The sequence below is a fragment of the Dreissena polymorpha genome, chromosome 1 (assembly GCF_020536995.1).
Source record: "Dreissena polymorpha isolate Duluth1 chromosome 1, UMN_Dpol_1.0, whole genome shotgun sequence".
NCBI classification, from domain to species: domain Eukaryota; kingdom Metazoa; phylum Mollusca; class Bivalvia; order Myida; family Dreissenidae; genus Dreissena; species Dreissena polymorpha.
In genome coordinates this window covers 7,915,389-7,930,668 of record NC_068355.1, presented here as the reverse complement: position 1 = coordinate 7,930,668, position 15,280 = coordinate 7,915,389, and the positions used below count along the sequence as shown (strand labels likewise).

Below are 15,280 nucleotides of genomic sequence, written 5' to 3'. Positions count from 1 at the left end.
CACAACAGTTGTGTGTTCTATACAACTTGTTAAACCGGTTGATGCACAATATTCTTTAGCAGTTTGGACAATATAATAATTGCCACACGTGCTTATTAATAATCTCAGCGTAATTGTCAATAATAAATAAATGACAGTATGTTGCGCGGATCTCAGAATAAAGGAACATTTAGGTATTCTTATTTACTGTACACAAGAAAAGAAAACTATTTAATTACTTGAATAATTTCCAATTATATATTTATTTTCTGGGGATCATAGACAAGGGAAATCATTATAAATTGTTAACTTAAATATTGTTTTAACTAAAGTAAAAACAATAAAAAGGTAATTTCAACGCGACTAAGCCAGCTTTAGCGACTTCAGGTGTAAAATATACTTGTAGAATCATGCTTGTAGAAAATAGCATGATACATCGTTATAAAAATAGTATTTCACTCGCCTTATCCGCTACCATTGCGATCTGCTTGTCGGAGTTTTCTAATCACTAGACCACGTGACTATGTGGGCGGAGCGATCGATAATTTGGCGACTGGTCAATTATGTCGGATCTGTTCGAATGGGACATTCCCCTTGTCTTACGTTACTGTATGCAGAGACGTAGTTATCTACGTCTCTGCTTTATTCTAAGTGCGCATGGCGCATTTTTGGAAACGTGAGCTTAGCAATTTCTCTGCAGCAAGAAAAGCATTAAGATATGTTTAGAAAACTGTCGAGAGTAATGCTTCTGGTAACCATTTTGCACGATGTGGGGCGCATCACATAAATTACAAGATGAAGATGCAATGTGAGAAAATTTCATAAAGATCTGCCTGTGGATTTTTAGAAGGTGCTGCACTTTGAAGTTATGACCGTTGGTTTCTGAAGTATGAGGAAAACGGGCCAAGCTCACTCACATTTGACATTTACAACCTAAAAGACACAATATACACCAATCTTAAATTCATTAATAATTCAAATCTGTTCGGAACAGTACAAGTACATTTACACGCTTTGTTCATGTTTTCTACACAAAAGATATATCGTATCGCGGTGCTCATTTATAACTGTAAGAATCGGAAAGCATAGTCTCAATCTCAATTATAAATTCTTCTTTTAGGGGTACTATCTCTCTATTGGAAACATTTGAAATATTTATAAATGTCCGCACTGTTTACTACTGAGATACAGAGCAATAGTCCTTCGCTGAGTAATACAATTGTAAACAAATACAGCGAAGCATAAGAAACCTCCACTAAAAATTGTTTGGTCAACAACTACTCTGTATGCAAATTTTAAATGTTTCGATTACGTTTGGCGATGTTTGTTCATTTAATTACGCCATGTGTCGTTCTGGTGATAACGCATAGATTTATGTCACAGAAAGTCATTTATAAAGTTGTATCCATTTTAATATTGATAATATCATCGAATCTAGCCGAACTTAACCATAAACAACTTGGTTCTTTTTTGGTAAAAAAATTGTCAAAATGGTTGTCCCTGGTTTTGTATCTGCAACAAACATACCTTGCTCCTTGATATAATAACATTGTGAACCATAAAAAAATGAAGTTTTTAATATTGTATTTTAAAATCTGTAAATTTCGTTATATATATATATATATATATATATATATATATATATATATATATATATATATATATATATATATATATATATATATATATATATATATATATATATATATATATATATATATATATATATATATATGGGGCACACACCTTTTGAACGTTTATATCAACTATGAAGTATGAATGAACTATTGATGCAATTATGCCGGTTTCTTGATTGACGTCTTATTTTATTATATTTTCCATAAATTTCAATCTGAGATATTCAAAATTTATATAAATACACTTTACCGCCATATGTCCGAATGTATAAGTGTTTCGTTGACTTACACATTTTTTCAATTGCCTTATTTAAACCCACTGGAAACACAAACACAAGTGACTTTGCTATTTGAAATATTTTGTCATATATAATGACCCTCTTCGACACATACTTTTGTTTCTGCAAAGAGACACGCCAAAGCACCTACTCAATGCGCACTATGGATATAAACATTCTTAAACTTGTGTTTGAAACACCTTGAAGTAAAGAATGTCAGTATACCAATAATTGCATCCGTATGGTTTTTGTCACGAATTAATTAAAAAAAAAAAAATTACCAATTTCAGTTTGCTCATTTAGTAATTAGGGAGTGTTTATGTATTTGGTTTTCAAGAATGACTCAGAAGCGGAAAATGTGTTGAGAAGTTCAATGGAAAAAGGACGCACAATGTTCACTCAATGAACTATTCATCGACTCTTTCCCAGTCCTAAAATAGATTCTACTCAACAATATACATTCGGCAACTTAAAAGTTTATAAAATGTTCTGGTCAAATAAATTGCAAACAAACTTGACCCTTAAGATCCAATCTATACGAAATTAATTCGATGTCTATGCACTCTAAATCTAGCCGAACCCTAAATGCTCTCATATACAATATTTAAACTGCTGTATATAATGAACAAGCCAATTTGTTGATTGCAAGAACAACACATGCCGTCGCCAGTGACATAAAAATGTAGAATGATGGTTTTATAAAAACAAGCACTGTTCCATAGAAATTGTCAAAAAATACATATTTGGAATGAAAAAATGCGTAAGTAGTAACATCAAAAAGTCATCACACACTTTATTATATATAATTTTCTTAATTAACAATTCGACCATATTATGTCTTATGTATAACTGTCTTGGTGATTTGAAAAAAAATGTCAACAAGTGTTTAAGATAACGTGAAAAATGCCTTAACATTGTATTCGAAACATTTGCTGATTGTTATTTTATTTTTTGTATGCCGTTTTTCGATTTTAGTTTCTACCATTTATGTTTCATTTATTTGAGACGTTTTTCCTAATGTATTATATTGATATTGTGCACAAATTATAAAACATGTTTTTTTAAATAATGTAGTTTTGTCAATGCTTTGTTGAGAACTCTCTTTAACTGAGCTTCAAGTTTAGGATATATATGCATTTGACTGCTTATCAGCATGTTTATATGTATCCATGTCATTATGTCATGCATTTTAAACCATTACATTGCTGGTGTAAAGTAAACTCGAATGGACGTCCGTAAGATATGATACATTATAGTTTATTTGCTAATGCAATATTATATTGTATTGTAAGGATTTCGATTATAAGTTCACAATTAAAACACGAGTTCACGTTTCCGCTTCATCATATTTATCATATTATGGATTAATCATCCCAGCAAACATGCACATATGGGTCCCATATGGGCTGTTTCTGGGCAAACCATATGGGTAAGCCCATATGGGAGTCATTTGGGACCAATATGGGCTAGCCCATATGGGAATGCCCACAAGGGTCCCATATAGGTCCCATATTATTGCGCTATCGGGAAAATATGTAAACTTGTATTTATTTGATTAAAAACTCATTTCTTAAAACGTATGTAGGGCTTACTTGATCTAAACTGCTAATATTTTACCCAAAAATAGAAATCAATGCATAAGCAAATAATATGCGGCCCATATGGGTCCCATACGGGTCCCATATGGGAGTCATTTGGGGGCTATATGGGCTTGCCCATGTGGGAATGCCGATAAGGGTCCCATATAGGTCCCAAATTATTGCGCTATCACGAAAAAGATGTAAACTTGTATTTATTTGATTAAAAACTCATTTCTTAAAACATATGCTGGACTAACTTGATCTAAACTGCTAATATTTTACCCGAAAATAGAAAATCAATGCATAATCAAATAATATGCAGTCCATATAGGTCCCATTTGGGCCGCCCAACAAAGCACAAAATCAGCTACCGGGCTGTTTCTGGGCAAACTCATATGGGTAAGCCCAAATGGGAGTCATTTGGGACCTTTATGGGTTAGCCCATATGGGAATGCCATTAAGGGTCCCATATAGGTCCCATATTATTGCGCTATCAGGAAAAAGATATAAACTTTTATTTATTTGATTAAAGACTAATTTCTTAAAACGTATATATGACAAACTTGATCTCAACTGCTAATATTTTACCCAAAAATATAAAATCAATGCATAAGCAAATAATATGCAGCCCATATGGGTCCCATACGGGTCCCATTTGGGCCGCCCAACAAAGGACAAAATCAGCTATCGGGCGCACATTTTTTGAAAATTCTGTTTTTGATATTGCTTTGTTTTCAATAATGTATATACTATGATTAATATGTAGTTATTTTCAAGAGATAATTTTAATTTAAATAATCGCGCAGAAAAATAGTAGTATTTAAATAATATGCGCATGCGCAGATGTTAATTCCGCCTCGCGAAAACATTCAAAACAAAAACACTCGAAACGGTAATTTGTTAAATTGTATATTATACCAAAGACCTATAGATTACAATCTATAGGTCTTTGATTATACACGTAATTTTATATTTCTTTTAAAATCAGATATATATTGCTGATCACGCATTATTTATTTATCTGTTACTTCAATGAATGCCTGTGTGTTTAATAATTTGAACTGCAAATTATTAGATTTCTTATTCGCTTTGCCTTTGTCATGTATTTTCGCGAAGTAAGTCGTTACGTACGATTGTCGCCATAGATCAATCTCTTAGTTAAACTGCTTAATTCAACTTGATTCTGCCTAAAATTCAATACAAACTTTTTATAGCAGACAGGCGCATGTCTGAAAAAATGGAACACTTAATTAGTAATTATGCTAATGCATGAGAATCTTACTCATCTCGTACATTGATAATATTAATTTAAACGTATTACATCAAAGACGTATACTATAATGTTTTTTTATAGGTCTTTGATTACTTGCACGCAAGCCAAGGTTGTCTGCCTGTGGGCAAATTTTAATGATTATTTAAATTAAACACATATTTGCAGATTATTAAAACAGTCTGTGTATTAAGAAATAATTAAATTCGTAATGTTTATTGTACAAATTTATTTCAGAAAATAAAATATTCACCACCGCCTCGTTTGCCAACATCGTCTTTACAAGGAATGTCCAGCAGTGCATGACAGAGGCCGGTCACTCCATTAAGTCCAGGCAGCTGAAGAGCCTTCCCAAAGACAGTTCATAGGACAAAGTAACTGATTTTTGTGCTTGAAACTTTAACTTAAAATTATTTCAGTTTTGGAATTACTGCTTATAAAATACCTGATAGTTAATTACATAAATAATTGATGTAAACAGATAATCTAATATAAAAAATATATAATACACAGTCATTTAGTGATCTATAATAATATATACTTCTTTTAATAAAAGAAACAAATTGACGTTGACGGGCATATAGGTGTAAGTTGCTATAATCAGCCCTAGCTGTACAACAGCTGTTGGGACAAATCGGGCCCGCCACCGTTATATCGTCACACATCCGATATAATTATATCCGACCCAGCTGTGATATATATTATTGTCAACATAATTTTAGGTACAGTTGTTTTTTACTCTGTCGTCAGATGCAGTTACACAGATTTTAACGGTGTTGGAAACAATCAGAGATGAGAACAGGGAAATGAAGCGGATGCTGCAGCGGCTCTTGGCGAGGTCAGCTACTGATGACGAGCCAATGCAACTGCCAGAGAACATCAGTCTTCCAATTGGAACATTTGAGTAAATGGATGAGTTTGAAGAGCATCTTGGTGATGAAGCTACAATCCATCTTTTCTAGGACTGCTGCATAGTTCAAGCTTTTTTATCAAATATATTAAGCAATGTTGTAAATGTAATTGACAGTTTTTTCTCCATTGATCCTAAACCATTCCTTTAAGGCTCATCTTCTAAGAAAGCATACAATCTTTTTTTATCTGGAAATGAAACGGTATATATTCCTTTGCAAAAGAAGAAACAGCATTCCAGTTTTTGAAGGTTTTAAAAGACATATATATATATATATCATGTGCAGTTACGAAAAACACTAGAATGTATGAAGATATCAAAGATAATAATGTGGACTTGTTCTCGAAAAAGGATTTGCCATTTATTTGAGTTTTGGATTTTTCTGCAGGGTTTTTAATTTGTAGTTTATAAAATATTTGGTTTAGTCTCGCAAGTATGTTTTCTACGAATGTTCTTTGAGTACATGGTGTGTTATTTGTATTGGTTAAAGATTTAATATGCATGGGCAGAGCTCCAGATAAGGTTTTGTGAAATTCTTAAATTACTACCAGATTTTCAAAAAGAATTCTTAACTCTGAAATTTTATTCTTAACGTTACTACTAAGTTTTGGAAAATAATTCTTATTTTTTGTAAATGACCTAAAAATAAATAATAATGGTTATTTTCATGCAAAAAAAATCAAAATAAACATACAAGCAACTTTATTCATACTAGTTCAACAGCGTCTTTTCAGTATTATACAATTTTATTTTTCAAAAACCTTCATATGCCCAAACTGCTCAGATTGCATGCCTTAGATGAATTTTTACATATTTCACAATTAAAATGGGTCTCCCCTTCAATCTTTTCAACGATTAGCCACGGGACTTGTCCCTTCCACTCGTTCAATGTTTTTTGTGTGTTTAAGTTTGGACCCATCGTGTCGCATTTTTGTTTAGCTTTTCCGACTGTGTCGGCAACTGAACATACAACATCATATAAGATCTTTTCTATAATGTCTTTCTAAACATTTAACTTTGGCTCACTTTGTGTACAATATGTTAAACGCGTGTTTTTGGACGCTTTGCAGTTTTTTAGGACGCTCTCTGGGCGCTGCCATTGTTTTTTGACAGATAGACTGTATACGCCGCTTTTATTGGAAAAAATGCGCTTTGTTAAACAAACCCGATAACCATTCTATAGTGTTTTTTCCAGGCCGTTTTAGCGTGGCGAATCGCCATGCCCCTGTTTTGTAGCGCCACGCTGCCCCATTCAAAGCCATTTAGCGCCACGCTGCCCTTTCCAAAGGCCGCCGCCCTGCCCTTTTATGAGTACCCGCTGTTTTCTGTCCATATTGATAACATCTTGACCAAATTTCTAAGCCGACTAGTATCAGATTATGACCTCCGAGGCAGCGCGTTTGTGAATTAGTCATGCGTGAATAACCCCATGTCAGTATCAATCGATATGTTATACCACTAATCGGTCGGTAATGTGTATTCCTCCACGATAAAATCGTGGACTGTTACTTCAGAGACTTTTGATGAAAATTTCGATGTTATCCTCGTGGCATTTCATACATAATTCAGTTATATCAAAACATATATTTTTACCCATAATGACATTTAAAAACACAAACAAATTAATTATTATTCGATATCGTCTAAAAGATAATTATTTATTGAATTAATTACTGAGACGTACACTAATTAAACAAAATGAGAATCGCGTATTAGGCGGACGTAAAGACGAATTTACGTTGCTATGCGCACCTGTCGCTTACATCATTTGACATTTTGACAACATGGCGGACATACAGAATTAAATTGTGACTCGGCAAACATGGCAAATAACGTCGTTAACGATCGAATTAACGATGGAGATTATACACTCAGAAGGAATTAATGAAATGTCTGTTATAATCAACGATGCATAAACATGTTTTTGATAGCAACAACATACTTATTTGTAATCTACTCAGTGGGTGTATCACGATATTTCACGGAAACGAGTGCTTGCATATTGTTTGCGATCAGTTTACTCGCAATATTAGACATCTGCAAAGAGTATCGTTAGAAATGGAATAAGACAAACATGGTTTTATTTATATGTTAGTGGATCTTTGTATAATCAGATTCATATGCATATATTGCTTTATTTTCCCCACGTTTTTCGGAGAAAAAGTGGGGATATTGTCGTGATGTGCGTCTGTCCGACCTGGCCACCTGCTCCTCCTACACTATTAGCACTAGAACCTTGAAACTTACAAACATGGTAGCTATGAGCATATGTGCGACGGTGACAGTGACAGAATTTTGATCTGACCCCTGGGTCAAAAGTTATGGGGTAGGGGCGGGGCCGGGTCAGAGATTTTCACTCATTTTTTTTATGTTATTTTACATTAACTTCTTCATTTTTGCACCGATTTACTTTAAATTGATACTGAGCCTCTCTTATGACAATACGGTCAATCTCAACTATGCATGGCCCCATTACCAACCCTGGGGCGCCCCGGCCTCATAAGCCACGCCCACCCAAAATTGCCTTTTACTATAATGTCTTCATTTCTACACTGATTCACTTCGAATTGATACTGAACCTCTCTTATGACAATACGGTCAATCCCAGCTATGCATGGTCCCATTACCAACCCTAGGGCACCCCGCCCACATAGGCCACGCCCACCCAAAATTGCCTTTTACTATAATTTCTTCATTTCTACACCGATTCACTTCAAATTGATATTGAACCTCTCTTATGACAATACGGCCAATCTCAGCTATGCATGGCCCCATTACCAACCCTGGGGCGCCCCGCCCACAAAGGCCATGCCCACATGGGCCACGCCAACCTAAAATTGCCTTTTACTATAATTTCTTCATTTCTACACCGATTCACTTCAAATTGATACTGAACCTCTCTTATGACAATACAGTTAATCTCAACTATGCATGGCCCCATTACCAACCCTGGGGCGCCCCGCCCACATAGGCCACGCCCACCCAAAATTGCCTTTAACTATAATTTCTTCATTTCTACACCGATTCACTTCAAATTGATACTGAACCTCTTTTATGACAATACGGTCAATCTCAACTATGCATGGCCCAATAACCAACCCTGGGGCGCCCCGGCCACATAGGCCACGCCCACCCAAAATTGCCTTTTACTATAATTTCTTCATTTCTACACCGATTTACTTCAAATTGATACTGAACATCTCTTATGACAATACGGTCAATCTCAACTATGTATGGCCCCATAACCAACCCTGGGGCGCCCCGCCCATAATAGGCCACACCCACCCAAAATTGTTTTTGTCCCCACGCTTTTTGAAAAGCGTGGGGATATTGTGGTTATCTCCGCCGTCCGTCTGTCCGTCCGTCCGTCCTGGCCACTATCTCCTCCTACACTATTAGCACTAGAACCTTGAAACTTACACACATGATAGCTATGAGCATATGAGCGACCCTGCTCTATTTCGAATTTTGATCTGACCCCTGGATCAAAAGTTATGGGGGTTGGGGTGGGGCCGGGTCAGAGATTTTTACTCATTTTTTAAGGTTATTTTACTATAATTTCTTCATTTCTACACCGATTGTCTTCAAATTGATACTGAACCTCTCTTATGACAATACGGTCAATCTCAACTATGCATGGCCCCATTACCAACCCTGGGGCGCCCCGCCCACATAGGCCACGCCCACCCAAAATTGCCTTTTACTACCATTTCTTCATTTCTACACCGATTCACTTCAATTTGATACTGAACCTCTCTTATTACAATACAGTCAATCTCAACTATGCATAGTCCCATTACCAACCCTAGGGCGCCCCGCCCACATAGGCAACGCCCAGCCAAAATTGCCTTTTACTATAATTTCTTCATTTCTACACCGATTCACTTCTAATTGAAACTGAACTTCTCTTATGACAATACGGTCAATCTCAACTATGCATGGCCCCATTACCAACCCTGGGGCGCCCCTGGGTCAAACATGCGGCGTGGGGATACGCGTCGGCCTCTGCCGCGCCATTTCTAGTTATGTTTGTCGTGCTGTACAGTGTTTTGAAACAGCTTGGAACTTAAATGTACATTGCAAGGTAAATATATTAATATAAATCATAGTAGGTTAAATACATCAATTACTATATACCATTTAATGTGCTTGTTTATATTTTATGTTTTTTTCCACAGCTGCTTCTGATGCGATTACATGTTTCTCCCTTATTCAGGTATTCACGGAACGTTTTTGCCCTTTTTTGCCTAAACTGCGCGCTAAAATGCCCTTTTTGAAAGTAATGCGCCATGCCCCTTTGCCCTCCTGGGAAAAACACTATTCTATATAAGCACCGCAATGATCTTTAATACGTGAAAAGAACTCAATAAAAATCGATACGAACCGATGTAAAAATAATATTCGTAACTTGATTTTGTAATTCTTAATGGTATGACAAGATTTTAAAATAAATATGTAACAGACTTGAAAATAATTCGTAATTACGAAAATACGACCCTTATCTGGAGCTCTGCATGGGTATGCTTTGTAGTAATGTGTAGTACATCAGGAAAATACTTGAAGGTATTCTGTATATGTAATATATATTTAATATCAAAATAATAGAAGTCCTTAATTCTATAGTCGTATAACTGGTCGACATATATAATGTTATAGAAAAAGGTCTTATTGTTTGAAGTTATGTCTTTATTGTTCCATAAAATAGATTTACTGTTGGTTTGGGTTTATAGATTATGAGTAACATTACTCAATGCGGATAGAACATTAGATAGAAACATGTTTTTGTTAGCAACTTCATGTATAATATTTTTGCTCATGTTACATTTAAAAAGTTAGGAATCACCATATTATTTTAGAATTTTCTGGTAGAATAGTTAACGTGGGATCCTCCTGCTATGTATGTATGAATCCATGTATATGTGTGTAATACTTTATGTAAATAAAAGTTGAGAGTACTTTAATAAATGTTTAAGTCTTTTAACAAAAACCTTGTATTTCTTGCAGGATAATGCTATTAAGCTCTTAAACCCTTTGATATCAGTCTGTTCCAGTAAAAAGAAATAGATAAAACATTTATAAAAAAATGAAATTGGAAGTACATATACAAGAATCTTTTGTCTGATGTTCAATTTGAACAAACAGTATTTCATGTTTGCAGCCTACATATTATTTCTAACATAACCTGAATTTCCATTAATGCGTTGTCCAAAATTTTACAGGCTCTGTGTACCCATATTGAATACAATGCTACCAGTTTGTAGCCCAAATTGAGTACAATGCTGCCCGTATGTAGCCCATATTGAGTAAAAGGGCTACCCGTCTGTAGCCCATATTGAGTAAAAGGAATGCCCATGTTGGACCTATATGGGTCCCGTGTGGGCACCTATATGGGCCCCATGTGGGCTGCCAACATGGGACCCAGATGGGTAGTGCAACCGGGCTCCATATGGGCCCCATCTGGGCTGCCCCATATACTTTAATGGGGCAGCCCAGATGGGACCCATGTGGAGCCCGGTTGCACTTCCCATCTGGGTCCCATGTTGGCAGCCCACATGGGGCCCATATAGGTGCCCACATGGGACCCATATGGGTCCCATATAGATTGTTTGCTGGGATTTTCTTCCTTTCAGGCTCTTTTGATCATATGCAGTTGAAATCTATTACACTTTCCTAGATGTATCGGACTTGTTCACAGATTTTCGTATTTTAAAAACATGTCATATTGCCTTACACATCTATAATGTTTTAAACATACTTAACTTATTATAAAAGCAAGAAAAAAGTTGAATTAAAAATATTGCCTAGCCCAGGATTCGAACCCGGGTCAACATGAAGCAAAAGCGAGTGCGCTACAAATGAGCCACGCTGCCTTTCACGTTCAAAATATGTCAGTGTGCATTTCACAGTTTATTTACAGGTACCCGCTGCATATAGTGGCTGACCTCTTGTTTGAAATTAAAACATAACGCCTATACAAGTTATCGTTCCTGCTGTGACATAGTCAATAAACATACACACAGACCATTTTAGTGTTTATAGCGATTTATTTTTACTGATTTAATTCCAAAACAACGTTTTCCAATGTTCGTAATTTATTCTGAACTACACTCTTGATGTATCGGCCTTTTGACCCAATAACAAATTATATGACCGCAATATCCGGCCGTGCGTATGATTTTGACCACTTTGCTGAACAACAGTATATTAAAGGGGCCTTTGCACAGATTTTGGCATATTTTGAAGTTTGTCATTAAATGCTTTATATTGATAAATGTAAACATTGGATCTTAAAAGCTTCAGTAAAAAATCAAAAATAAAATTAAAAAAAGGAAAAAAAAGTAGCCGGTACCAGGGCTCGAACCAGTAACCCCCGGAGTCCTGGAATTAGTCTGAAGTAAAAACGCTTTAGCCCTCTCGGCTATTTCGCCCGGTATACACAGTTAAAGTATTTTATACGTTATATAAGCAATCTTCGTAGTTTCGCAAATTTAAACGACAACAGAACTCTCCAAATCATTCAATCGTTTTGCGTTGCAACGCTTTATAATTTTTAGGTTTTCAAATCGTCAAAAGATACATATAATGGCTATATTGGACTATGGTAAATATTCAGTAATACTGGTTCCTCACAAATATCATAACTAAAACGAAAATTTGCGAATCTGAAACAACTTTTTTTCAATTTTGTCAATTTACCAAACCGTGAAAAGATCCCGTTAATATAGATTGGAACACCCAATGGTGACGGGTACAATTTTCGAAGGGATCTTGTGCAAAACCACGTGCCCAAAGGTAGCGAAGCAATACGATATATGCGACAAACGAATAAGGATAGCAGTCTGCTATTTACATGAAATCATACAACAATCAATGGACTGCCCGCATACTCAAGACATGTCTAATTATCGAGATAAGCAATGAGTAATTAACTTGGTGTGTTATCATCTGGCATCGCTCTCAAACATGTATCATTAATAAGCTTAGCTCATCCATAATTAGATCGGTATTGATCCAATATTGACACCTCTCCAAAGCATATAGTAGGAATTTGCCAATTTCGTGACCCGCTAATAACATTGAATTTCTGTTGTTTATAATTTTCCAAGGCTTATAATATTTAGTATACATATATTTAATATGATATTAAATTTAATAATATTTAATTTCTTTTTGTTGGTAATTTACTTTGTAACTCTACACTGCGAATGAATTTTAATATTTGTTAAAAATACCAAAACTGTTCGAAATTGAAAACTAGCAATCTGCTTAAAGCTTTCCAATTTACATTAAACAGGAATTTTAAATTACTTTCGTTTTAATGAATTAAAGGTTAATTATTCAACCAATTCTGCGTGGGCTTTTATTAATAAGGGTACAGCAGTGCGATTTTGCAACGATATTTACAGCGCGTGTTCAGCGTGAAACAATGTCATCTCTTGGGTGTTCTCCTTTTTATTGTTGGGTCCAGAGCGTTTGTACTTAAATACTTTGTTATCATATTAAGTCATTAAAACTTCGATTCATTCTGTGAAGAGTATATTTTATATTTATAAGCGTTTTGTTGCCTATTGTTTTGACCGAAATACTTGAAATTGTTTACAAAATTGACCTTTAACACGTAAAAGTATAAGGTTTTAAACAAGCTGTCTTTCCAGCATTATAATCGTAACCTCACTTTAGATTCACTGCATCTATCACTCAAGGTATAGATAATCGGTGATTTTGGTGTGGCAATGATAGATTTTTAATGCGTTTTTAAACAATTAATGCGTTTTCAATAATTCATTGATGCATTCATTTTTTTGATTAATTTAATTTCAAATATTCCACCATATTGACCAATCAATTAAGGATTATCGCAATGATTCCCGATACTATTAATAATCGAATCAAGTAACGATGTCTTTCCACTAAAACAGGTTTGCTCGAAGAACGCGCGTACACATATTTCAGCTATATATGGACGATTCGCGTGTGGTTGGCGTTCTTGTATGTTTTTATTTAATTTCGATTCTTCCTTTGTATTTCCGTTCTGTATATAAAGCTACAATGCAAGCTACAAAATCTGGTTCAACATCCCGTAAATGAATTGGGTGTGATGAAGCTTAATGATATTTTAAAGCTGGATAACCTTATTAAAGGGGCCGTACAACGTTTTGGTAAATTGACAAAATTAAAAAAGTTGTTTCAGATTCGCAAATTTTCGTTTTTGTTATGATATTTTTGAGGAAATAGTAATACTGACCATTTACCATGCTCTTAAATATCCATTATATGCATCTTTTGACGAGTTGAAAACCTAACAATTATAAAGCGTCGTGCGACGCGAAACGATTGAATAATTTGGAAAGTTCTGTTGTTGTAGTTATATTTTGGGAAACTACGAGGATTGCTTATATAAGTAAAAAATACATCCGCTCTAAGCATGAGCATGGATGGTCGAGTGGTCTAGTCGGGAGACTTTCTACTCCAGGACTCCAGGGGTCTTGTTTTTTTACTGGAGATGTTTAGGTCAAATGTCAAAATTTATCAATAGAAAGCATTTAATGAACTTCAATACATGCACAAATCTGTTGGACGACCCCTTTAAACGCTACAAAGCGTTTGAATACTGCTTCGCACCTTATTCTTTTAAAGCGAATTAAACAAACACAAATCCGTAGCTGTAATTTTTCAAAACGGAAGTCATATTTCAAATACTCGAATTGTGACTTTTTGTATCCTATTACTGAAATATAAAATATATATTAAGAGTTATGTTGAAACAAAACATATGTATTTGCTAAACTTTTTCTTCCCGCTGTTTAATAATCATGATACAACTCAGCATAAATAACTTCTCTATACATACAAAAATTATTGTTCATCTTTTATTAACTAATAAAAAGAAACCGTACTGAAAAAAGCAATAACATTCTGTATACAAGTATTTAATACATATCGTGGTCAACAAGAAAACAACGCAGTTAGATGATGCCTTTTATTTAAGAAATAAATCAGGTAAAAACTAAAACGGTAAACCACATATTTGTGACAGTACATATCAACTAAATATTAAATACACACAAAACATTCATAATATCTTCTTAAATGTAAAGTTTATATCGATTTTAAAATCTCTTTTAATTCCTTACATTGTGATGCACATTTTTATTGGAAATGTGTAAAAATATCGCCGGTATTATTTATAACCAATGTGTTTGTACATTATGTGATTTTCAATTTGTTTCTCAGTAATATATTTTGGAATATATAAAAACCAGCAATTCCATGTTGGAAATCAATGCACTTTGAATATATTTTGATGTAATCGTCTGAAAATAATGTGCATACATAACAAGTAATGCAGCAGGGATAACGAACTTAATTGTAGGTGTAGTACTCATGACATGTTCCCATACGTAAGAATACTATGATATTGGTTAATTTGTCTTATAATGACTTTGTAAACCCAATGAGATTTAATACTCTTATAAAATAATGTATGTGTTGCGGTCTGTTCTGCTCTTTTCTTTTTATTGGCGTCGCACTGAAGTGCGGCGACTCGTATGTAATACGTATTTTTCGCTTAAGGGAGGAAAAGTTATTTTACGGATCAATGTATATATTTTTGTTGTCAGAATATC

At 34.7% G+C, this 15,280-nt stretch overlaps 1 long non-coding RNA gene across 1 annotated transcript; it reads left to right on the top strand.

Moving 5' to 3' along the window:
- The first annotated feature begins 4,334 nt into the window (after nucleotides 1-4,334).
- Nucleotides 4,335-6,784, top strand: LOC127870204 (uncharacterized). Its single transcript, XR_008044695.1, has 3 exons — nucleotides 4,335-4,366; nucleotides 4,982-5,118; nucleotides 5,495-6,784. It is a non-coding gene; the product is annotated as an uncharacterized LOC127870204 (long non-coding RNA).
- Nucleotides 6,785-15,280: the final 8,496 nt, after the last annotated feature.